Below are 26581 nucleotides of genomic sequence, written 5' to 3'. Positions count from 1 at the left end.
ACCTCCGGTACCACCGAGTATGACAATATTTGGAGACAGGGTCGTTAGTAAAGTAATTAAGTTAAAATGAGGATTAGTGTGGGCCCTAATCCAACATGACTGGTGTCCATATAAGAAGAGGAAATTTGGACACAGAAAAGTACAGAGGGAAGACAATATGTAGACATAGGGAGAGACCATCTACAAGCCAAGGACCGAGATCCGGAACAAATGCTGCCCTCATGGACCTAACAAGGAACCAGTTCTGCTGACCACTTGATCTCAGACTTCTAGCCTCCAGATATGTGAGAAAATAAATTTCTATTGTTTAAGACACTCAGTCTGCGGCAGTTTTAGCAAATTTATCTACCACTGGAATAAAAGCTCCCCGAGGACAGAAATTTTTCTTTTTGTTCAGTGATGTACCCTGAGTATTTAGAATAGAGCCTGACACATAGGAAGCACCTAATAAATAATTGTTGAACTATTTAACTGTGCAGTCCTGTACTTAGCACAAGATCTTCAGGCCGATGTTTGAAGACTGAATAATGATCTATTTCCCAAATACCAAAGCAGGACATAGTCTGATATTTGAAGACTGAATAAATGACTCTATTTCCCAAATACCAAATCAGGACATAGTCAGAAAAAAAAAGTTATGTAAGTATATTTATATAAGCATTGTAAAGCTTTAAATATTAAATCACACTAAACAATCACCTTAATTGAAAATGGCAAATGAAAAAAAAAAAAAAAAGAAAAGGGCAAATGTCATGAAATTCAAGCTGGTCTTGGAAAATCCAGCTTTGGTACAGTAAGTTGCCAACTGTTTGATGTCCCCAACTCTTGGCCTAAACTGAAGCACCGTCCATACAGCTCTCACTTCCTTTTCCAACCTCTTTTTCCCTGAGTCGTCCGCAGGGTCCATTTGCGGGAACCACAGTGGTCTGTGTATCCCTTCCAGATACACCAGGCTCAGCTCAAATCCCTCCTCCCACAGGAAGCCTTCCATGACCCTCTGAAGCCAAAGTGATACCACTCTTCATCTGGACTACTTTAAAAATATATATATCATCTACTTGCTCATACCATCAGTTATCTTTGCATGAAGATATCTGTCTGGTTTCCATTTTGAATTGAGGAGAGAGACCTTGTAATTACTTAATTCTACCCTTATCTAAGTAGGGGACCAGCAAATATAATAGATTTTTCATTAAATGGTTGGAAAACAGCAGAGTCAGCACTCACACCCAACGGCAGCCCTGACAGTACAAGAGCCAGAGAAGGCACTGGCAAATCCAAGTCTCTTTAGCAACTTGGGCACAAGCCCCACTGAACGTGGGAAATGGAGAACTGCAGTTACAGAGCGGCGGCGCTGTTAATGTCACCATTAACATCAGTCTAATAAACATGCACCAGCCGTATTTTTGTATAATGTCTGTTTGAATTAATGCTGGGTGTTTCCTTTCCAAGGATTCTTACTATTCTTTCCTCTGGCTGTTTTTTTGATTGGACACTTACCTCAGGTAACCAAATCAGCAGCAGGATGTGGAAATAACATTTGATCTCTGCCTCTGTGGGCTTGGCAAATAGCTGCAGTGTGTTTATGCAATCACAGGCATAAGAAATACCACATAGAATTAATTACTTTTTTTTAACTATAATTTTTCTTATTTCCTTGATATGAAACATGACCCAGCGTATATAATGCAAAACCTTTAGGAAAAATGAGTGTGATATTCCTCCACTTGTTTTCTCACCACTTGATCTCATCTTCATATGACCTTTAAAAAATCTTATTGTTATATTTTTTTCATTTAATTGGATCCAAGCAATGATGATAAAGATAATTGGAGAAAGGAAAGTCTTACCTCACACGTAAGCATGAACGTTGCAGTCTTTGACTATATTAATCAGTGTCCCTCATTTAATCCACAGTCTAACTTTCTCTCCATTCTTATGGAGAACATTTTGAATAAAATTTTAATTATAATAGTCTAAATATAATGTTTAATTATAATATTTTTCTTGGAAATTAGACTTTAATAACACTATTTTGAGTAAAGCTTATATTTTCAGGAATATAATTCAGAGATACTAAAGCAATAAGGTATAAAGTGTAAAAATACAAATCAATACCATATAAATCAGAGCACAGAATCTTTTTATAGATGAATAAACTCAAATCAAAAAAAGTCATTTATTTGGTCAAGGAAATTAGTTCTTGGAATAAAATAGAATTGTCTATCAAGTATAAAGAGTTGAAACAGGAACTATAAAAAAGATGAAGCTCTTACCCAAATTAGCTTACAAACAAGTACTGGAGTTCAAGCTAACTAGAAATATAAACTGCAGGGGGAGTTGAGAGAGGAGGTAATTCTACCATAGAAAAGCAATTTTTAAAAGTCTTGGAAGATTTCTTTTTTAGATTCAAAAAGAAATTTTGAATTATAATTTAAAAAAAATAATGATACAGGAAAGGTTTTCTTTCAAATGAGCTAAAGAAACGTTGCCTTCCTTTTCTAATTTCTAAAGACTATGGAATAGAAAGATCACTACCTAGAATTGAAATAACATCATCCACAGTGTTGTTAGGGAGGGCATCAGGCATTGTTGGGTCATGTGGATCAAATGGTCTAGATTAAATGAACATTTTTTTAAAGGATCTAAATGTCCTAAATGATCTAATGTACTTTCGTTTGAAGTACAGAAGAAAGTAAAGGGAAATACATTAAGAAATATGATACATTTTGTCATCCAAATGGCACTGCTCACTTGCTAGCACAACCATCTAATCAAAAGCACAAAGTCCTGAGGACCGGATTTTGGAAAAGTACTTTCAAAAGCAGCAGAACAGGGAATGCCTTGAGATACTTGGTGAGGGAAAGCAAACTGAGATTCTAACAACAGTATCTCTCCTGAAACATGGTAAATAAATCCTCATCAAGACCATTCCTGTCACCTCCTGAATCTTGAGACCTTCTTTAAGATGCCCTCATCTTCTCAGGACTAAGTGAAAGATAGTGAATTATATTTGAAAAATTTTGCCAAATAAGCAAACATATAAGAAAGGAGAGAAAATTGTGTGAATTCGGGAGAAATCTTCACTTTTCAGACATTCATAAAGTATTAAAAGAAATTAGTTTAACATGTCACCATCATCAATTTCTCTTTCTTTTGAATCTTCATCTTTCTTCAGCACCGAAAAGGAAATTGATTAGATAAATTATTGTATAGCAAAAATTGTATTCAGTGAGTTTCAAAGTGTTTCCCTCCTTTTTTTAGAAAGTGAATTCCCTCTCCTATGAAGATATTGTGAGTGCTAGGCAGAATTCTATGTCCAGTGGTACTGACAATTTCTTTTATGATGATCTTCCAAAACTTTAAAAGATATTTCACATAAACCTGCTAAACTTGAGGTGCTAGAATCCATAACATTCAATAACTATGAGATCCATTTGCAACAATAATGAACAAAATTGAAATAAGTCTAAACAGTTCATGTAAAACTGTTGGCTGGCTAAAATATTCTGTAAAATGTAATAAACTAAAGATTATACTGATTGGAGCATAAACACAGTGTACACTGTAGATCCATTTTGTCCTTATCATAACCACATAACCTTAAATAGGCAAAAAGCACCCCAAAAGCCCTGTACATAGTTCAAATTTCCCCATATTTCCTTTTATCCCCTCCTGGGAAATACAGTGCCTTCAAGGAAAGGGGTGGAGGGAGACCTGGACATAATTTAGAGGTATTCACAATCGAAGAAAGCACAAATCAGTGGATTAAAAATTGAACGTATGGCGTGTCTCCTTTGGTATGAGAACACTTATGAAAACAGATTTAAAAGCAACTAACCAAGGGAAGAAAAACATGGCTAAAAGGGCTGGTAGCTGAGTGGGGGTGGGGATGGGGCGGGGGACAGAGTCAGGGAGACAAACAGGATGCCAGGAGGTGAGAAATAAGGGTGGGGAGTAGTGGGCAATCTCAAGAGGAACTAACAAGGTCTGTTGCTTATAGTTACCCAGAAAACTTTAAGAACAATAAGAGACAAACAAATGTAGCTTCAAGAAACCTGAGAGAAGACAGACCAGCTGGCTGGGATGACACAGCCCCCCGGTATTGGTGGTGCATGGGGAGGGAAGCTAATCTTCCCCAAATTCACATCCAGTACAACTGCTGACACTTCTGTTTCCCGTTGAATCAACAGATCCTGGCGAAAGACCACGGGGAGAGGGTGAGTGGACCTTGTGCTCCAGGAAGCATATTTCTATCTCTTGAGAAATAGGAACTTCAGCTCTATTCAGTCCAGTGCGCTAGGTTTTCTGGTTTTGCTTTGTTTTTTTTTAACTTTTTCTCTTTGGAGTGGCTTTTAAAGTAAATACATGTTATTTTGAGGAGGAATTTCAGTTCCAAGAACCTGCACAGATCCAGCTCTTCAAGCAGCAGTTAAAACTCCAGAGTCAACCAAGGAGATGGTCACCCACACCCTTGATCTCACCTCCTAGACCCCCTTCCTTCCTATCCCCCCAGAACTCACAGGCGCAGAACCACACCTCTGAGGCCACCTTGTAAAACTATGCTTGAGGTCCTACATTTAATTACACACAACGTACACATTTATTTCTTAGCTATTTTAAAAAAAAATGCTTATTACAAAAGTAATATATGCCCACTAAAGAAAAAACCACCAAAGAGCATCAAAAAGGAAAAAAAAAAAACACCCTCACTCTTATCACTTTCATACGACATTATTATGACTTTAGTATTGTCTGCTGTTAGCCACTCTTTTTGAATTATAAGGGCAAGGAAGAATTCTTTCCAGTTCATATGATCCAACCATATGCTAGTTGTTTTTTCTAGACACATCAGCAAAACTTGTAGAGCATTCATGAGTGTGGACAGGCTTGCTAGGTTGGGAAGTTAAGGAATGAAAAGCTGAAGTCTTCCTCCCCAGCGAGTACCAGGGAAACCGGTGCAACTGGGCTTTCGCAGGGAGGGAGACGCATCCCATGTCACACAGCAGGGTTTGGGTGTCAGCATGCAACATACTTGGAATGGGCAGAAAAAGGAAGGCAGCAAGGCCACTGTCCTAGAGCATAATTCACACACCACCTCTTTGCTGGCTTAGTTATGCAGGGGGAAATTGGGTGAGTGTGAGTGTGAGTGTGTGAGTGTGTGTGTGTGTGTGTGTATTGAGAGAGATGATGTATGTATATATACATGTATATATGTATTTCTCCCCATGGTACACGCACCATAGTTCCTGCCTCCTGTCCTGCACTACTGGAACTTTCTATTAGTTACATTTAATGTCATTTTATATGCTACCATGCAACTCACTTGTTCAGAAGCCTTCCATAGTTTCCCAGCGTCTGCTGGAAAAAGTTACAGCTCCTCAGTGTCGTATTTTCCCCAAGGCATGGCCTCAGCTGAACTTCCCTAGCCTGCCTTCCACCACTCCTGAGGACCCTGGGCTCCGGGGCCCTCTGCAGACTCTGAAATGCAGAGTGGAGTCCCCTCTCCCTCCAGCAGTGAAGTTCTAGCACTGTATAACCTCCTCTACAAAGATTTTTGGGGATTTCCTGGCTGATGTGATTTATTTTGCAAAATCTGTAAGCGCCTTGAAGATGAAGCCTAAACCCCACAAGAATACTCATAGCTTTCGAATAAATCAGTTTACCTGTTTGTCCTTTTAACCCTCATATCGTGGTTCTTTTCTAAGTTTTACTCACTATATTCCGCATTGTGTAATAATTAAGCAATTACATATGTTCTCTCATTGCCTTAAACACAGGGATCATATACTGTTTCTCGTGTTCCTACACCCATCCCAGATCTATAGTAAATGTTCAACCAATATTTAACGAACTGACTTAAATGCAGGGATTTAAATGCCAATAAATTTTCCATAACATAGAGGAAAGGGTTGGAAATCTAGAGTAAGCCTCAATCCAAAACAGGATGAAAACTGGGAAGTTCTTTATCTTACTTTGTGGGTCTCCCCTTCTCTATTCCTTGCCTCCCAGCACTGGATAAATCTAGGTCGTCCCCAGCTTAGAAATAAGTTACAGTCTACATCTTTATATGTGTAGGTCATTGATTTTGAAATTATAATTCATTTCCCTTTCAAATGATACTAAAAATAATGTTTAAGATCCCTAAAAAGTTCCCCAAAGCCAAGTTGAACCCTCCATGAAGCAGAAATACTATATTTGCAATAAAAAGTAGAAAATAAAACTATTGATATATTTCACTGGTAAAATAACCAATAAAAACAACTAAATACAAGTGGTTATTTTTAATTTGAATAATCATGATTCAACAAAAGCAGATTTTAACTATAGAAAAGGAGGGTATATCTAATCATTCTCTCCGAGTTGCTGTCATTCACCAGTTTCTTAGAGATTCTTTCTCCAGGATGGAAGATGTGGCCAGAAGACCTAGGTCTTACTCTTGATTCTCAAGTTTGGCTACAGTTCTGAGTAATTTCAGGATCCACATGGTACCATGTTTAATACCCCATTCATTCTATTTCTTCGTCTCCTTGTTTTCACCCCACTTCTAGTCTCCCACTCCCATAGGCACACCCTGAACCATGCTAACCTTGGGACTGTGTCGCCTGTAAATGTTAAGCTCCCATATCCTCACTCTCTGGCTACTCACCTCCTAACCGTCCAGGTCATTCACTACATTATTCCCAACACACTCACTCTTCAGCCTATTTGAAATGTCCAGTTCACTGATCCTTCAGCCAGATTTCTAGAGTCTCTTTCGGTTTCAGCTCTCTAACTTAGATTCCAAGATCCAATGTTTCAACTATTTTTGTACCACAATCCTTCAATTGCATTGTTCTGCCAAACATAATCCAGAACAATTCCAGTTGTCCTTCTGCTTTAGAAATGTTGAGAGCTCCTAGGGTAGGGGTGCAGGACACATTTCCAGTTTCACCTTTATTACAATTCTTGGTCACCTAACTCAACCTCAGTACTTCCTGGCAGTCCTAATTTGGGTGGTTAGATGGATGGATGGATGGATGGATGGATGGATGGATGGATGGATAGAGAGATAATATAGATGAAAACTTGTAGAGATACTAAAGAGAATCTCTGGACCCTTTGTAATGCTTTTGAGATGAGTGGCCTTTAGTCTAGAATTTGTAATTTTACTTCAAAATATATGGCTTTGTAATTCTAAGAAAGAACAAAGTTGGAGGCATCGCAATCCTCGATTTCAAACTATATTACAAAGCTATAGCAATCAAAACAGCACGGTACTGGCATTAAAACAGACACATAGAACAATGGAACAGAATTGAAAGCCCAGAAATAAATCCACACATATATAGTCAAGTAAGTTTTGACAAAGGAGTCAAGAATACTCAGTGGGGAAAGGGTAGTCTCTTTAATAAAAATGGTATTAGAAAAACTGGATATTTACACACAAAAGAGTAGACTGGACCCCTATTTTACACCACCCCAAAAGTTAACACTAAATAATTCAGAGACTTATATGTAAGACCTAAAAAATGTATAACTACTAGAAGAAAACGTGAGGAAAAAGCTCCTTGACACTGGTCTTGGTAATGATTTTTTGGCTATAACACCAAAAGCACAAGCAACAAAAGAAAAAATTAACAAGTGGGATTACATCAAACTAAAAAGCTTCTGCACAGCAATGGAAATGATCAGCAAAATGGAAAAGCAACCTATGGAAGGGGAGAAAATATTTGCAAATAATCTGTTTGAGAAGGGCTTAGTATCTAAAATATATAAGGAACTGATACAACTCAATAGCAAAAAAAAACAAAAACCAACAAACAAAAATGATTTTAAAAATGGGCAAAGTACTTGAATAAATACATTTCCAAAGAGGATATCCAAATGGCCAACTAGTACATGGAAAAAGTGCTCAACATCACTATCAGGGAAATGCAAATTAAAATCACATTGATATATCACCTCACACCTGTTAAATAGCTATTATCAAAAAGACAAGAAATAGTGTTGGTGAGGAGGTGGAGAAAAGGGAACCCTTGTGCGCTGTTGGTGGGAATGTAAATTGGTGCAACCACTATGGAGAACAGTGTGGAGGTTTCTCAAAAAACTAAAGACAGAACGACCGTATTATTCAGCAATCTCATTTCTAGGTATGTATCCAAAGGAAATGAATCACCATCTCAAGAGATATTTATGTTCCCAGTTGATTGCAGCATTATTTACAATAGGCAAGGTATGGAAACAATCCACATGTCCATCAATGGATGAACAGGTAAAGAAATGTGAAACACACACACACATTGGAATATTATTCAGCCACTAAAAAAGAAGGAAATCCTGCCTTTTGCAATAACATGGAGGGACTTCAAACGCATTGTGCTAAGTGAAATAAGTCAGACAGAGAAAGACAAATACTGTATGATCTCACTTACGTGTGAAATCTGAAAAAGCCAAACTCATAGGAACAGCAGAATGGTGGCTGCCTGGAGCTGGGAGGTGGGGGAAATGAGGAGATCTTGATCAAAGGATACAGACTTCCAGCTATAAGATGAATAAGGTCTGGGGATCTAATCTACAGTAATAAACAAACAGTATTATATACTTGAAAGTTGTTAAAAGTAGATCTTAAATGTTACTATTACCGAGGGAAAAAAAGGTAATTATGTAAAGAGATAGAGGTGTTTACCTTTATTGTAGTTACCATTTTGCAATATACATGTGTATTTAATCATCATATTGTACACCTTAAACTTACATATATTATAGCTCAATAATATCTCAATAAAGCTGAAAGAAAAAAAAGAAGGGGAAAAAAACCCCATATGGCTTTGTTATCCTTTAATATAGATGTGTCTGCATTGCTAATAATTTCATGAGCACATGATAGTCTTCTTCCTCCGTAACTTGGTCCATGATCACATAAGAAGGAGAAATTTTCTGAAGGAGAGATTGGAAAAGCTCTGAAAGAGAGTGGAGGAGGAAAGAGGAATCTCAAGAGTATGTATTTGTGTATCAGAAAGAGATTGTCTGAAAGGGAAATAACTGATAGAAGCCCTGAAAGAGAAAGTGGAGTTGGTAGCGGCTTGTGTCCACTAGGCTCTGAATCAGTCTCAACATAGTGTTACTGTTTAGTTGTCATCCATTAATAAAGTACTTTTGGAACATCTTATATCTGCCAGACACTGTTCTAGCTTGGGAAACAGGAGTGAAGACAATGTTCCTGCTCTCACAGAGCCCAGGTTCTAATGGGGGAAAATGATAAAAAAAGAAAAAAAAGAACAAGGATGACTAGATGTTGAATGGAGAAGGGAGGGATATTTTAGATTGTGTGCTCAAGGAAGTCATCCCTGAAGAGGTAATATTTGAGCTAAAAGCAAATGTTGGAAAAAGAGCTATCTGGTAGGAAATCTGAAACCTTGCTTTTCCCTCATGACTACAAGATGGTTGCCATAGCTTCAAGCATCACACCTTCACATAACTTCTAAAGCAGGTTTGGGGGCTTACCCTTAAAAGAGTTTCCTTTCATCAGGAAGAAAAGTATCTCCAATAAGCCCCATCACCCTTCCCTCCATGTCCCCCTGGCCAGAACCAGGTCACACATCTACTCTCCAACCAGTCACCAGCAAAAGAGACCGGGACTGCAATGACTGGTTAGGAGCAACAATGCTGAGGCCAGGGAGGGGAATCCTTCCCTGAGCACATGCTGCCCCAAACCAAAACCAGTCTGGCCTGCTGTCCTCAGAGAACAAGAGTGCAGCAGCTACCACAAGGACCAAGCTCGAGATACTTCATTTACCAGGATTTATGGATTTATGCAGTACCTAAGCCTATACCAGGCTCTGTGCTAGGGTTAGGAATAAAAAGGAAGATCTAGGCACCACTTTCACTATCTCACTCTACTGTTTAAAAACAGTTAGGGGAACTTCCCTCCTCTTCACTATTTCAAAGGTACAGTTCACGGCCACTTACCACCCTGAAGCCTCCTTGCATCCTTTTAGCTTGAATGACTTCTTCTCAATTCATAGCTCACATTTATTCATTTTACAAATATTCATTGAACACCTGTACCATAGGGATGCAATTTTGCTAAAAAGATAAGTTCCCTGACTTCGCAGAGTTTCTATTTCAGTGCCATAGAGTTAAATAGTCAATCACAAGAAAGAATAAAAAGTGTTACAAGAGGTGAAGCATGGGTGTTATCAGAGCACCAAGAAGGAGGCCTCCACTCTTCCAAAAAATGAGGTGAGGGATGGTGGTAAGAGAAGATATATTTTGTTGAAAATGTCATTTATGTCACCATTTAAAGGAAATGAAAGCAGAGGTCAGGAGTGGGGGAGAAGGCGAGGAGGCTAGTCCACCTAGAAAAATGAGCACGTGCAAAGGGCCAGAGGTGGGTAAAGAAAAGCAGCTCAGTGTTGCTGGAGGAAAGAGTGGGAGAGGAAAACAGTGAGTGATGTGTCTATAAGGATAGGTGGAGACCAGGTCCACACTGGGAGAGGGGAGGGGAGGTGCTGGTAAAATCTTGCACTTTATCTGGAGAGAAGTCATTGAAGAGTTTGACGTGTTTTTGAGGTTTGCATTTTAGAAAACGCATTCTTAATCTTTTGCTCCAACCCCTTACCCACACTTCAGCCACACTGCAAACAGGCTGACCAACGAGACATTGTGGCAATAGGCTGGACCAGGATGGCAGCCAAGGAGTGGGTGGTGATTGAGGAGGTCCAGGATTCAGTGAATGACAGGACTGTGGCCAGCCATAGAGGGGGAGGAGCTAAGGATGACTTAAGGCAGTTCTGCTTTAGGCTCCCAGAGGGATGGTGGTGTCCTTTATTGGATGAAGTCCTTTCTGTACAAGTTGTGTTTGAGCTGCCTCCCACAGGGCACTGAACAGAGCATGTTTATTAATTAACCTCTTTTATGACTTTTCTCTTCCCTCCCCCACCCGTTCGTTATCAAAGCCACTCCCTACTTATCTGGAATCACACTTTTCTCACAGAGACCTACTTCACTCTTCTCCTTTGGGTCCACACCCACATGAAAATTTAAAAAAAAAAAAAACCCGTAATTTATGTGCTTCATCACTCTATGTCCCTTGAGTGAAGCCTGTTATTTTTTGAGCCCCCAGTATGAGCCAGGCACCGAAATGCAAAACAATTCCATCAGTCATCGCTAATGTTTTTTCCGTGAATACAAATCTAAGGCATCCAATCAAACATTTAATGGTGTCAGTGATCAATGAGTTGCAATTAGTAACTGACACGAACCCAACTTTTTCCCTCGCACCCGTCTTTATTCATTCAAAAAAATCTCCATCCCTTTATATCATTTTAAAGATTAATCTTGTGAGACCTAAGATGGCACATGAAGTGGTGGAGTCAGGTCTGGGTGTTCTCCACGTGGTCTTTTATGTATATATGCATGTTTCACAATAAGCAATTTCACGACTTGAGGTTACCCGGTACTAATTTTACAATACTGAGTGACATGAAGGGGCTCGGAATATACTATATCTCTTCGTTTTAAGTAGTACCATGCCTGGACGAAGCACCAAAGTGAGGATGGTGAACTTAAAGGGCCTTTAAAACATCTTGAAGCAATAACAAGCTATAGACTGAAGCAGGGGCGTTTTCCAACATTACACAGGACTAAAACAATTGAACCAATTTGTCCTTTGTTCTTTTTATTGCATTCTTTATTACATTAATACTGTAAAAAGAAATTCAAAAAGCATTAAACTCGGGTACCAAGCTATACAAAGTCCTCCCAGGGGCCTGGATGGGGCAAAAAGCGAGTTTCCTCCCGGCTCTGAGAGCTGTGACGGCCACCGAGGACGCTCGCGCTTGGTCCCAGGGAAGCGACACGAAACGAAGAGGTCGCTAGGCCGAGCCCTCAGCTCGCCCCGAGTTCTCCCTCCGGGCGGGAGGATCCCGACCGAAGTTTGCCAAGTTTTCCGGCCGGCCGGGCTGAGCAGATGCAGCTGCTCCTGGTCGCCTTGCCGCTCCAGCGGCGGCCCGGCCCGTGGGAAGTTTGCTCGGGGGCCTCCTGGCCTTCAAAGAAAAGTCCCGGGAGGCGGGTGAGCCACCGGCCAGGCCATCCCCACCTGGGGCGGGCGACAAGGGGGCCTCGGGGCACAAAGAAAGAGCGCTACAGGATGGCGAATGGCCTTGGAAACTCGGGACCATTTTAGGGTTTGTCCCCCCAGCTGTCATCCCCCTACCCCGCTTTTCTTTCTCTCCCGAATTCGCCCGGGTCCACCCACTCCTGCCCCAGCGGTGCCTTTTCTGCTTTTTCTTTAAGAGTTGTCTGCACTGGGCCCAGGAGGGGCCGCGCTGGCCGCGGGGCCCAGCCCTTCCCGCCGCGCCCGGAGCCGCCCTTCCCGCCGGAGTCGGCTGATTGATGGCCCCGGCCGGCCCGGGTCCCCCGCCCCAGCTCGCCCGCGAGCCCGGCTGTGTGTTTTGGAAGCGGCGCAGCGGGCTGCAGCCCTGTGACGCCCCGAGCGGCCAGCGCCGCCCTTCCTTCCCCCCGGGCTCGGGCGGCGGCGGCGGCGGGTCCGGGCCAGGCGGGGCCGAGGGCTCCCGGGCGGAGGGCGGAGGGCGCCGGGAGGGGTAGCGGGTGGGGACTCCGGGGCAGAGCGGGGGGCGATGGGCGGGGGCTCCGGGGCGGGGGCCGCGCCGCGCACGCCCAGCCCCACGGCCGCACCGCGCCTCGCGGGACAGGTTGGGCCGGCGGGGCGGCGCCCGGCTCCGGGGAATAATGAGTGTCTGTCAGGCCGTCCCCGGGTGACTGGGCGGGGCGGGGCGGAGGCGGCGCGGGAGGCGGGGGTGGCGGGGGAAGGGCTCAGGGCGGGGTGCGTGTTTGCGCGAGTGACTCGGCCGACCCCTCCGGCGGCTGCCTCCACCCAAGTGGGTGGGGACCCGCCCAGCCCGGGCGGCCGCGGCGGCTCCCTCTCCCCTCCCTGACCCTCCCACCCCGGGTCCCAGCCTCTACTTACCCCGCCAGCCCCGGGAGGCTCGCAGAGCGAGCGGCGCCGGCGTCATGTGACTGCCCGGAGTTGGTGCCAGGAGCCAGAGGGGAGCCAGGAGCGGAGCCGCGCGGAGCCGGGGCCCGAGCCGGAGCGCAGCGCGAGCGCCCGCCGAGCCGAGCCGCACGCGCGCCCGTTCCCGTCCCCTGCGGCCGCCACCGCCAACGCCACCCGGACCGGAGCGCTGACACCACTGCATCCGCGGGGTTCCAGGCAGCCCGGATCCGGGCCTTTATTTCTTGCCTGCAGCGGTCAGCACCGCGCCTCGAAAAGTAAGTCCCCTCTCCCTCACCTTTCCTTCTCGCCTCAAGTCTTGTTGCCCCCCTTGTTGGCTCGTCGGATTTCCCTTTTTTTCCACGGTGGGGGCGCGCAGTAAATGGGTTGGGGGTGCAGCGGGGAGGTTGGGGCGCCCGTGGGCTTGGGAAAGTGCAACAGCTCCTCGGAGCCGGGGGGTGGGGGTGGAGAAGAGGAGAGGGGGAGGGGGGCCTTGGGTTCAGCGGTGGAAAGTGTGGGATTGGGGAGAGTCACCGTGCGGCTCCGCGGGCGCGGGGAAGCCAGGCCGGCGGCGCCCGCCGCGGCCCGGGATAGGACGCGGGCGGGGGCTCACCTGTGTGGTCCCCTGACCGCCACCCGCCCGCCCGCTTGCGATTCCCTCCAAAGCCCAGAAATCTCAGAGCTCTCCGCGTGTGGCAACGTTGTTTGGAGAAAGGTAGCGCCGAGGCCGCGCGCTCCTGCTCCTCCCCCTCCTGGTCCCCCACCCCCCGCGCCCTCCTCCTCCCCGCCCTCCGCCGGCGCCCCCCGCCGCCCCCCTCCTCGAACGGGGCGCGCTGTCGCTCACCCGCCGCCCAAGCAAACTTGGAGCAACCTCGCGGGCCTTCTGGGAAGAAACTTGGGGCAACTGGGAGTGGAGGCAGCATCCAGTTCTTGGTCCTGGAGGCCAGGAGCAGGCAGGGCGTCTGGATCCCCGGGGGCAGGAGAAGGAGCTGGCGGGGTTTGGAGAGTCCTCCTCGGGGGCACGGAGAGAACCTGCTGCAGTGTCTGGAGCGAGAATTGCAGCGTGGCTGGAGGCGGAGAACGCCTTAGGCGACTGCCTGCAGTGTTAGGGACCCGAGCGGGGTGGGGACCGAGGGACATGGATCCCTGGACCCAGGCCCTCGGGACCTAGGATCTACCTTTCCGAGTGACTTTCTCGGAGATGGCATATAGTACCTGGAATTGTCATAGCTACTTCTTTGGCAAATAGCAGGGAGAACACTCTATTTGACTTTAAATTTTACAGCAATATACAATAACACTAGATGAAGAACGCTGAAAAGGACTTATTTTTTTTCCTGAGGCAGGTTAAACGGAAATTAGTAATTGCTCTCCTTCTTGTATTTCACTAAGATAAACATTTTACTGAATTTTTTAACCAACTCAATGTATTTTTCCATTAATGTCACCCAAGACACTTTAAATATTGATTATATTCTCACAAGAGTCTGGTATACGGAGAAAAGTATGAAGTGGTATTCTGACTTCATTTAGATTTAGTATCTGTAATTATGAAGCAAAATCAAGTGGGGAATAGGGCAGTTGTTCGTTACAGGTTATTCCACAGAACAATTGTGTGCTGTCTTTTTCTGAGTGCTTTAGTTATGAATTTGAGGAGAATTTTTTTTAATAGACATGCATCTGGATGATAATCTGCCTAGTCCAAGAGAAGACTTGCTTTTAGGGGGAAAAAACAATCTGATAGCATTAGCATCTCCAAAATTTTGCGAGTTAGTATTTTTAAAAGGAAGGGTGGATGAAAGAGTTTCTTGTGGCTTGAAACATGGAGTATGTGAGTTGACCTTATTCTGTTAACAGAAAGCTGAAATGAGATGTTTGATTAATTTAAACTCCTCAGAGAAGGTGATATCTCAATTTCTACCGGCAGTGGGGTTTGCTGCAGAACTGTTAGAAGAAAGAAGTATAAATGGGTGAGTTCAATGAAGACAGACTGTAAGGAGCATTCTGCTTGCATGAAGGAGAATGCACGTACATATATCCTAGTGGGAAAATAACAAAGAAAAGTAGCTACTTCGACCACAGAACCTTGTCAGATGTGAAATATGGCAACATAGCTTTGGAGAAAGCTATTGTTTTTTTCACAGCAAAGTTTCTAAATTAAAACCTAATCTTCTGGTCGCTATGGACACAGTGATGCCTTTCTTTTCTTTTCTTTTCTTTTCTTTTCTTTTCTTTTCTTTTCTTTTCTTTTCTTTTCTTTTCTTTTTTACCTGTCATTCTGTCTGTACAATCTCTGCTAATGGAAACCTGAGTTAAATAGTCCTACCTAACAAAATAAAGAGCAATAGTGGGGAAAGGATTATGAGTGTATTTTACTGCCTTAAAAAATACCTAAAGGAAAATAGATATTTTAGGATATCTTAGAAAAATTGATACTCTATTGTACAGGTTGTATAACAATTTTGGATTAAATGAAATGTCAGGAACAGAATCACATTCTCAAAAAATGTAGATGTGTGTGCATGTAGAACAGATGTGCAGCTGTGTGCAAATAGGTTTGTAATTATGCAGCTGAAAAAGACTGGACATTTGGGGTGACTCTAGACGTCCCATACTCTTTGTCTTGGAATTTAGTTCTGTGGTTACAGTTGGTCCCGTTTCAGTTATGTGGGATGACCCCAGTGTCTTCTAGATTCTCAGCAGCAGAGCGCTCTCTTCATTTGCCTCCTGATGCTCTAAGGCTGAACAGTAATCATCACCCTAACCCAGAGTTTGATCATGGCTAGAGACCAGACATTGGGATGGGGGAGAAAGAGACAAAAGAAATCGGTAGGGAGGCTGGTGTTAATTAGGAAGGTCTATGCTGCTTGAATATGATAAAATCACATGTTCACTTATGATGTTTACTGTATGTGGAAGCACCTATTTGTAAATAGGGCAGATCCCCTGTATAAAGCTGGTGTTATTATTCACACCCATAGAACAAACACCTCCACCCCCCTGTTGTTGTCTTAAAAAACTCCAGCTGCTCATGAATATAGGGTCAGGGAGGGCCGGCTAAATGTTTCTCTGTGCTTTCTCTCCAGCACAGCCAGCAGAGCTGTTTCCTGTTCTTTGTTTCAAGGCTGGGGTTTGCGTCATACATTCCAAGTGGCATATGTGTGCTCTTTCCTGTTTCAGGCTGTTTTCTGGTAGATCAGTAGCCCAGACCAGGCCATGATCCCTGTCCCTCAACTCCCTATCCCCACCCAGGGAGTTATCATGTCTCTACACACTTGTGATTGCTTAAGATGCCTGTGTTATGTCATAATGAGAAGTCAGTTAACCTTCTTTTATACACCCTTGCTCCAGTGTATTTATATGGGTGAATAAAATACTTCTACCTTTTTTAGTTCATCATTGCCAACTTGCAATTTTAAGAAATGTGTGTGCATGTTGACTAGAAATCTGAAGAAGGTTTTTTTGTTTGTTTGTTTTTCATTCTTGTTTTGAGATGGGTTGAGTGTTTTGAGATAATCATTTTGCCCTAAACTGTCAATTTTAGGATGGGGTTACCACCTTAGAGTTTAGAAGACCTTGCGTTATCTGAAAGATGTGGCATTTAACACAGGACCCGGAAGGCACAGGAGGCTTCGTGGGATGGAGAACTCAGGCAGTTCTTGGCAGCATGGGCTGACTTGAAAGTCTTGCTTATGTTTTAAGGAAGAAATCTTGTATTGAAGCAAAATATGAGATATATTAAGAGCATTCCAGGATTATTTCTTTTTAAGGACAAAGATTTAAATACTAGATTTTTTTTTTTAAGGAAAAAGATTTTTACTGTATTCTCCATCTGATTTCCAAACAGTTTTAAGAATAAAACCTCAAAAAAAAAAAAAAAAGGAGAACTGGAAATAAGTTCATTTAATGGTAGTTGGAAAATTTTTAGTCTTATATTTTGAAAACAGGAGAATGCTCTTATTTTTATTGTTTTACAATAACAACTTTCTCATAATCCTCACTTCCCCGCCCCTTTGGGTATGTTCTGTCAGTTGTGATTAGCAAATTTCTGGGTTAACTATTTAAAGCCTTTAACAAATTACTTTTCTGTTGGTTCTCCAGCAGTTAAGTTTTAAGAAATTGTTGGAAAAGAAAACTTGTGGCAAGTTTCTTTTTTTGAACTTTTTATTTGGGGATTTTCTCTAAAATCTAAAGGAATTAACTGCAGTGTCCCCTGAAGTGGAGTCAGTTGGAAGAGTTGCTGAAGTGAGCATGTCAGACCCTGTTCTTCCCAAAATTGATAATAACAGTGCTTTGGCTTAACGTCTCGTCCCACCACATTTTTTCTTTATGGATAAAAGAGTATTATATTAGTTATTACTATATGTTAATTACTATTACATATTAATATCAATAACATCATAATAGCATGCTATTAAGAAAGCTACTAGGGTTAAATAGTAAGATATTGATAACCTTCCATGAAAAAAGATAGGAGTTTTGGAAAGTTTCAGTATGATTTTTTTTTTCTTCTTCTTTGCAGGAAGCAAACTTAAAATAATATAAAGCTGCTGGTAGGACAAGAGGCCTTTAAAGCAAATTCATAAGTAACCCAAACTAAAGCAAGGTTTTTTGTTTTAGTTCCAAAGTTGTTAATAATCCAACTAGATTTGGATCTTTGGTCTTTATTCTGCTTACCCCAAATCATTTTTTCCTCCCCATTTTTGGGGAGAGGGAGGTGGTTAATAGAGATGATTAGAATCTAATATATTCTATCAGAAAAAAATTCTGCAATCTTTTAAATGTAAGCTAAACACTTGGAGAAAAATGTACCAGTCTGATAGTTACTATAATTACAAAAAGGGGATGGGGACAATAGTTTTCATCTCTTAACCATGTAAATCATTTTTCCTAGTTCAATATAATTTTATCTCCATCCCCCCTTTAGATATTTGCCTTCTTAATGTGTCCAAATCAACATTTTTTTTTTTTCTGTAAAATGAACAGTTTTCTTAGGGGGTATTTCTTACTCTCTGTTTTCACACCCAGATATCTGGTTTGCTAATATTCCAGTCAAAATTCATCTTGAGTGAGTTGGAAAGGAAAGATTATGGTGGCTTTTAGCATTCTCATTTTCAAGGCTGATCTGTCCCTTTCTTAGACCCCGTCTCTCCTCTGAAGCAGTAATGCCAGAGCTCGAGACAGGAAACCAGACAGCAGTCTGCCCTGATAAGGGAGAGCATTGTCTAAAGGAGGTAGCCCTGCTCCCCCTACCCGTGCCCCCCCCACCAACTCTCCTTCCTTGAAATTTAGTAGTAATAAAAGACACAATGCTATAGACAGTTTCTGAACCAGAACTGGTACTGTTGTCTCCCTAAGCAAAAAAATATATATAGCCTTTTAATTGGCTCTGTGCATTTTGTGGAATGTCATCATAGTTCAGTGGAACAGAAAAAAAAATTGTCAGTATATTTTGTATCTGTCGATCAGAGTGTTTAACACTCAGAGTAAAGTTCTTTCTCTAGCAAAGCAGGTTGCTGGAGCTATTTGAAACTTATTCCATTGTGTTGGCAGGCAGAATACATTATCATTTCCCCCATCTCATTATTAAGGGAAGCTAGAGGCCGAATGGAGTAAGTTAAGTGGCCCTTCAGCCCGTGCATCTGTGTAACCCTGGGTCTAGCTCTTTCCCTCTTCCAGGAAGGGGGTGCTTTCTGAAACAGTCCCCTTCCAGGAGGACTCTGAAGAGCCCACCTTAGCTTGGAACGTGCCCAAGATGGTTTCCCATCTCCGGAGGCCTGGGGATCTCCAGGGATGGCCTGGAGCTAGTCTCAATCCAGATCAATGGAGTCTGGCCAAATCTAGAGAGAAGCGAATCCAGTGGACTTGGAGGCAGCGCATTCTACCCTGGAGAGCGACCCGTGATCAAGTGTGGGTCCTTTCTCCTTTGGCCCACTCGCTCTTCATTCTCCCAACTACCATTCTGAATCTAATCCCTGAAATCCACTCCTTTATCTCTTCTTGTACTTTATACCTGGGTACCTTACAGAGCTTTGCACCCTAAAACCATGTTCATTAGTAAGTTCGAGTTCCTGTTCCACTTAGTTCTCCAAACAAGGGAGTTTTGTCTCCCAAGCCTCCCGAGCAAACTTTTCACAGTTGCTTTGTGTTTCAGGTTTTAGAATATGATTTTCAGGCTAGCTGCACTAATTTTCCTGGTGCAACACCTGCCATACAGTCACTCCGAGGCCCCTGCCTTTTGTTTTATCCTAGCAGGTGAGAAGGGTAGTTTGACATCCATTCATTTGTTCATCTCACAAGTATTTATTGAGCACCTACTCATTAGCGCTCATCTCAGATTGCGTGCAGTCATTATGCTTAGTTATGCCACATGATGGAGGAGGTCCAGGGTGATCCAACCTGAAAAGTCATTTTGAAATCTTAATTGTCCGCTGGAACCTCCCCATGGCACCACCTCCCTTGGGCAGTATGGCCCCACACACGTCCCACACCCTTGGCACTGGGGGAGCAACCCACGTATAAGACAGTTTTACTTAAAAGCAGGTCCCATGGCACGGTGTTAAGCAGAACAGAAAGAGCCCTAGGTCTGCAGGCTGACGCACTTCTGTTCTTGGCTGCAGCTCCAACCAGCTCTTCGAATTTGGGCGAGTCATTTCACCTCTGTTCCTCCATTTCCTCATTTCTAAAATGGGGATGAGGACCTGACCCTTCCACCTTTGTACAGTTATTATGAGGATTTCCGTATTTACTTGGGTAAAGCTGCCAGTTTTTTCTGAGCAGTTTTATGGACCAGTTGCAGGTGCATTGGCTAGGAACAATAATAGCCTAATTTGGGGGCCTTCAGAATGTGTCTTTTGATATTGTGTCCAAGCGTGCCCTGGGGGAGGGGGAGAAGCTGGGGCCAGTGGGGAGGAATTGAGATCGCCACTGTTGTAAATCCACTGCCCCAGCCCCAGTCCTCCCTGGACAGATCTGTCTGCAGAAATCTCTATCCCGCTGTTGCGGAGTATTGTCCTCTGCAGGGGCAGGTAGTAGAGTGGAGTGCCAAGTTCACCACCAGCCTTGAAGTCAGACTCCTTTGGGTTCGAATCCCAGCTCTACAGCTTTAACAGCTGTGTGCTCTTGGACAGATTGCTTTACCTCTGTTTCAGTGTTCTCATCATCTCATCAGTTAAATAGGAAAGTAGTACCTCCCCATTTCATAGGCGTGAAATGACACAGTCCATGTAAAGAATAGCGCCCAGAGATTGCCAGTCATGAAAGTAGTGATGATCAGGAAACCTGAACATCACTGAGCCCCTGGCTTTCCTTGGTCAAGAGAAGTAGCCTTTAAAAAAGAAATAGTGTTTGTCATGCACACACACACACACACATCTTCTTCTTCTTCTTGAAATAGCTGCTTCTTCTCTCTTTGCTTTTTTTTTTTAGGTCTTAAAACAGTAGGGACCTTGATACTAGATTGTTCAGAAGAGCTCTCTGGGTAGGTAAAAAAAAAAAAAAATCCTCTTTGAGGATGATGCTTGATAAGGTCTCTGGAGAACGCGGAACAGGCAAGGTTAAGGTTAGGAGCAATACCTTATTCTGAGGAAGTTTGGTTTAATAGGTTTCCTTTAGGTTAGGCCCCCTCACCCCTATTACTTGTTTCAGGGAGATTTCAAGTGCATTCTAAGGGAAAAGGAAGTGACTAGAACTCCTGGGCCCCAAGTGCTTTTGTATTTGATCTTTATGCCTGACAAAAACAACCTTCGTGAACACGCCTGATCTCCTTTGGGAAGTGGGAGGGAGCTTCTCTAAGTAGGTGTAAGGTACCCCTGCCCTTCACTCCAGCGGGGCCGACCTTTGAGAAAGTTAAAAGCCTAGCCTATCTAGGTAAGAAGGGCAGCCTCAGAACGACCAGGGAGCAGTCAGCTGGCTGCAGAGAGTGGGGAGGGCCTTGAGCTGGTCTTTGAAGAATTAGGAGGATTTAGATAAGCCGGAAGGGGACGGGCATTCCACGCCGGTTGCCCAGCATCTGGGCCAAAAATGAACAAAGGCATGGAGGGTGGGAGGGGGACCCAGGGCCGCCAGCGTGGAGGGTGCCTGCTGGAGCAGGGGCAGCTGGTAGCGAAGGGGTGCTGCGCCCAGGCGCTTGAGCCCACTCTGCAAGCCCTTGGGGCCCCATCGGAGGGAGGTTTGGGAGCTTGGGAAAGGCTAGCTGAGAAGAGGACTTCGAGGACTGCAGGTGGCAAAAGGGTCAGGATGGATCGGAGGGGCCACGGGACAGGCTTGGGGAGACCAGTGGAGGGGAGACCCCAGTAACAGGCTTGAGGCACTGAGGGTCTGGCCACACCTGTGGCAACAGTAGAAATGGAGAGAAAAGTTGGCGAGGAAGACTTAAAAGATGACCTCTAGGTTGCCATGGCAAGTGACCAGAAAACAAGGCAAAACAAGGTGGGGGCAGCCTTTTCAGGACAGGAGCAAGAGTGGAGAGGGGGACTTGGGTTTGGGATATTTTGGATTCGTTTTCCTTACACAGCGGTGGCTCAAAATGCTTTTCTGTTTGTTGACTTTTGAGGGGGAGGGCAGTCCTATCCAGAGGTTCTGTGGCTCGGCAAGAGGCCCTGTTAGTGGGGCATCCTCAGGGGCTGCGGGAAACACAACCACCACTTCTTTCTGGTTATTTTTAAGGTTCCAGCCATCTCTGCTCCTGCTCAGGCTGGAATTTCCAGGAACTGGCGGCTGACCAGAGCCAGTGGGTCCCTCCCAGCCTCCCACTCCCTGCAGGGTGCGGCCCCATGGGTGGAGGCCCCTTAGGGCGGAGTGGGGTGGGTCTGCAGCGATAGGGCGCCCGGCGGGGAGGCAGATGAGGCGTGGCCCCGCGCAGCCCTTCTGGATTTGATTATATAACGCTCCACGGAAGAGACTCGTGAGGGCTGAGGCCGGCCTTGTAAGACATGTATGCAGCGGGGTTACACAGGAGGGGTAATTTTCAATTGGTTGGGGGTTACTGGCCCTTAAAACTCAAATACAAAGTTGTCAAGACAGGGTGAAGGAGGAAAATGAGTAACCTTAGTAGGGGAGATCATTAGTGTTTGCTAAGATTTCTTTAAGAAAAATGTGGAATGCCACTCACCAGGTGGCAGTGAACTTGAGAGGTTAGCTAATGGGTATGGGTTTGGGTTCCCCTCCCCCCACCCCTGCTTTGCTGGGCCCCTGTCTGGAAATGTGGAGGGAGTTTGCTTGGTGGTTACCTTTGCACCTGTCCTTATTTACATGCAAAATCAATTGCTTCACTTGGTCTTCCCGAAGTACAGGGTGTGGGCAGAATCTTATCTGAAGCCATGTCCTGTTTGGACAAGTTGGACTGCCTTGGCAAGTCTCCATAGGGTGGAGCAGATGGGTGGAGGCAGGAAAGTAAAATTGGGTGGCTTGTTAGGCAGGAGAGGAGAGAGGGCGGATTGTTTGCTCATGGATCATTATATTTAATCTGAAACTAAATAATTAACTTCTTTCCCATTTACAAAACATTTTGATGCAAAATAACTAATTTATGAGGGGTGCAAAGACTTAGAAATGCTCCCTGGAATTTTCTCCCTCAAACCAACAATAGAAGACTGGGGTAGGAGAAGATCGTCACTGAGTGACATGAAAACGCTACGCTCTTCCAGGTAGGTGCCAGCATTTGGCTCTTCTAAAAGGAGGCTCCCACTTAGAAATGCCTACTTACATCTGTTGCCCGGCCCTTTGTATTTCTGGCCTAGGCAACTGCCATTAAATATTCAACTCTTGGAAGAGTTTGGGTACAGAAGTGAAGAAAAGTTTCTTTTGGAAAGGAAGTTGAGCTGCAGGGATGTTGCCTTCCTGCCCTGGCCCTCCTTCTGACCAAGAACTACACACACACACACAGATTTTTATTTTTATTTTTTAAAATTTTCTCCCTGAATTTCCTTGGGGAAATAAGGGATGGGGGGGGTGGCAACATTCTCCCCCCGTTTAACATCCAGACACTTGGGAGAGTTGAAAAGGGCGCTTACAGGTGTGTTGGTTTAATCATCCTGATTTTCTCCTTACACCTGGCTGAGGTCAGCTAGGAAATAAAGATGTGCAGGAGGGAGGCAGGTAGTCTGGAGCCTTAGGGTCCGGCTGGGCTGTGGGAGAAGAATGCAGCGGCCCTTTGAGGAGCTGAGGAAAGAAAGATATGCAAAGTGCAATAAAAGAGAGATGAGAAGGGAAAATGTCTGAAGCAAATCCTGATACATCACCCAGAAACTTTGCTTCAGATACACACACTGTCTCCTCAACCCGCACCATACACCTCTGTCTGTCTGTCTCTTTGTCATGCTTCTTCAGGAAGGGGCCATCATTTATAAGGTTTCTGTAATAAAACAGAATGCTGTAGCTTCAAGACAAACTACTTTCAAAGGAGGCTGGCCACATCATAACCTCCTCTTACATGAAGGCCCGTGTGTATTTCTAAGCTCTGCAGCTCCTTTGTACCCTCATGAAGCAGCTGTGGAGTAGGCCTCGTGGAGGGCTGAATAGGACAGTGTGAGGCCGAACAGTATCGCGTATGAAACGTCATGTAAATGATTCACCAAAGCTTTTTAAGACATAAGCACACGGTTGTGCATCTTAGCAAAAATCTGATCCTCATATGTCAAAAGACATCTGAAAAGTCAGAAGTATAAGTGGAGAGAGTGTCAAGGGAAATCTGTTTCTTCCTTTTGGAGGAAAATTCTGTTGTATTGGCCCTTCCCAGCAAAATAACACAGTTGGGGAAGATGAAGTCTGCTCCAGGGATGGAAAATTGTTTTGGCAATGGTGATGTTCATATTTTTTTGCTTTTCAACACTTTGATGAATTGTGTTTTGTTTTGTTTTTGTTTTTGTTTTTTTAATACCAGTGTGGCTCCGTTTTTCTCTTTACAGTGTGGTTGTGTTATCCTTGGGTTGATTAGTTTAGAATGTTACTGAATGCTACTGAAACATAACTAAGATGTAAATGTGTTAATGATTGGAAAATAGTTGTAAGAAAAAACAGAATCACATTTGGGGGCCTCCTCATCTGTGTGATACCCACATAAGATGGTTAACAGAATTCCTGAGCTTAGCTACAACCCACTAGGTTTAAAGACCCTGGCATTGGCAACTCAGTTTACTGCCTGGGTCCTCGTCTTTATTCCTGTTTTAGTGCGCCACCTACTGGTTCTACTTAGGATTGCGATCAGTATTGTGCAATAATTAATTTTCTATAGCATTTGTAGTTTACTTAGCATTCTTTTAACGTGATGGTAATATCCCCTTAGCACTGAGTTGCCCATGTATGACAAAAGCCACTAGGTTTAGGAACGCCAGTTCTTCCAGTGTGTGAGTTACTTCTCAGTTATATGGGAGGCATTTTGGAAACATTGCAGTCATACTTTTCTGATTCTAGAACAGAACCCAAAGACAAGATCAGTGCTGGTGGGAAAAGTGGTCTATTCAGAGGTAGACACAGGTACAGAATCTGGACGTTTTCTGCAAATAACAGCCTGATTTGTGTTAATGCATTTGATTCTCTTCCTAATTTGGGTTTCCCTCTAGCTTAACGTCCCTCTCTCATTTTTATTAAAAGTTTTAATCATAGATTTAATGAATTTTAAAATGGGCAATAGGTGTGTATAAAGCTGCACTCACCCCCCTCCCCCACCTCTCCCAAGAAGCTCTTGTTAAAGGTTAGGGTGTATTTTTTTTCCACAGCCTTCTTGTTCCACATACTATAATAATCCCTAAAAGTATGATCAGTCATTTTAGAAGCTATCAAATTGGGGACGAAGTGCTGTTTAAGCTTGTGAATGGACAGTGAGTTTGGTTCTGTTCATAGTGATTCTCTTCCTAAATTGGGTTTCCTAAATTGGGTTTTGAATTTTACAAGGACTTTTTATTGTCCAGTGATGCATTATTTAGTTAGGAGTTTCAAAATGAAGTGTTCTAAATGAATATATGTATGTATATGTGTGACTGGGGCATTGTGCTATACACCAGAAACTGACACATTGTAACTGATGGTACTTCAATTAAAAAAAAAATCGTGGTCAAATACAAAAAAAAAAATCAAGTGTTCTGAATTCTGTTATTACTTCTTCATTTATTAGCTGAAATACTTCCATGTGAGAATAGTCCTTCATCAGTGATTGAGTTACTCTTTGAGGTACAGTCCTGAACAAATAAATACACCTTTACAATTTTATTTTTGATAAAAATGAAAAAGGTTTTGTTAGAAGGGATGCTTTATATTAGACTATTTTTTTCTCTTATGATTGCACGTCTTTCAAAGCATTCATTTCCTGCAACTTAGATAAAACAGAAAAATTAAAGAATAAAAGTGATTTAAGTAATGTCTTAAAATGACACGAACTATATAGCAAGTTAATGTGTAATTCGTTTCTAAAAGGAGTCAGAACTCATTGCTATAGGCATCAAAAAGGTCATTGAAGGCTTTATGAGCTAAATGGTAGGGTTAGAATTTAAACCAAAATGAGCCACAGAGCCCATCATCTTCCTGCACGGAGCTGCTCCTGCTGGTGGTAAAGGGTCCCAGGTACGGTGAGGTGTGGCGATGCTAAGGAGCTGTTGCCGCGATGCAGTCTTCAAGTGGCAAGGCCTGTATGAGATCCCATACGGGGTGTAGGCAGCTCTTACCTTTTAAACTGAATTTAACCTAAATTTTTTTTTTGAGGAGAGAGGGGATTGACCTCTAAGGCTCAGTATTTTAGCAAAGAGGCAGATAAATACCTGACATTGTTCCAGAAATCAGGGACCAACAAGTTTAGTGCAGTATGTATAGCATGTAGATTTGAATATTTTGTGCATATTCATTGATATAAGTGATTTCGAGGGGAAAAGGATTTTGCTTGTTTATTTTTAATCTCGTTTGATTTCCGAAAACCTTGAAGGTAAATGAGATCTGCTTGATCTCCAGACCAGGTCTTTTTCCTTACACTCCTGAGAATATGAGTGCTTTTATTTAGAAGGATTTGCATCAAGATCCTGACAAGCCGACTGAATGAAATCTGTAAGAGTAAATTAAATTTAAAAGGCTTGGAGGAGGATGGCCAGCCAGGGTCGAGGCTGCTGAATTATCTGACCTCATTGATATAAGCAGGCGATCTCACATCCTTTGTTTACGGCCCGCTGTGGGGCCCTGGACAGCAATTCTTAGAACCCTATCCATCTGTACAGCTGCTAGGCTGGGAACTGGTTAATAATAGATCTCAAGACACAAAAGGGGTTTTCATCCTTCATTATGAAATCATCCATTTTTCACTGGCTGTGGGGTTTGTTCTTGCTGCTATACAGAAGAGGGTGGCAGCACCATTGATTTGAGCAGCCTGTCATCAGATTGTGTCCGCAGATTATAATACGTCCTGTGATGTGGCAAGTATAATTTTGAAGTCATGGCCTTATGTTGAGTTCATGATGACATTCACGTGTTGTCATGAGACCCAAGACAGCCTTCAGCAAAGCAGCGATGCACAAGAACGACACAGTATTACTTCTGTCATTGTGTGTGAAGATGTCTTAGTTGAACGCATAGAGCAGGGACACCACTAACTACAGGATTGTT

The 26581-nt window shown here is 43.4% G+C and overlaps 1 protein-coding gene across 4 annotated transcripts in view; it reads left to right on the top strand.

Annotated features, from left to right (window-relative positions):
* Positions 1–3896: 3896 nt before the first annotated feature.
* Positions 3897–26581, top strand: part of KLF3 (KLF transcription factor 3) — a 43863-nt gene continuing 21178 nt past the window's right edge. Inside the window, exon 1 of one of the 4 annotated variants that reach the window (XM_064487487.1) lies at positions 3897–4220. The gene's annotated coding sequence lies outside the window, so the exon portion shown is untranslated. Of the gene's footprint in view, positions 4221–12884; positions 13276–22470; positions 22645–26581 lie in introns of those variants that run through there. The other 3 variants (XM_010980402.3, XM_064487489.1, XM_031436007.2) reach the window with 3 other exon arrangements.

Source organism: Camelus dromedarius, chromosome 1 (genome assembly GCF_036321535.1).
Source record: "Camelus dromedarius isolate mCamDro1 chromosome 1, mCamDro1.pat, whole genome shotgun sequence".
Taxonomy (NCBI): domain Eukaryota; kingdom Metazoa; phylum Chordata; class Mammalia; order Artiodactyla; family Camelidae; genus Camelus; species Camelus dromedarius.
The sequence above is the reverse complement of the archived record's forward strand: the minus strand, read 5'-3'. Positions and strand labels throughout refer to the sequence as shown.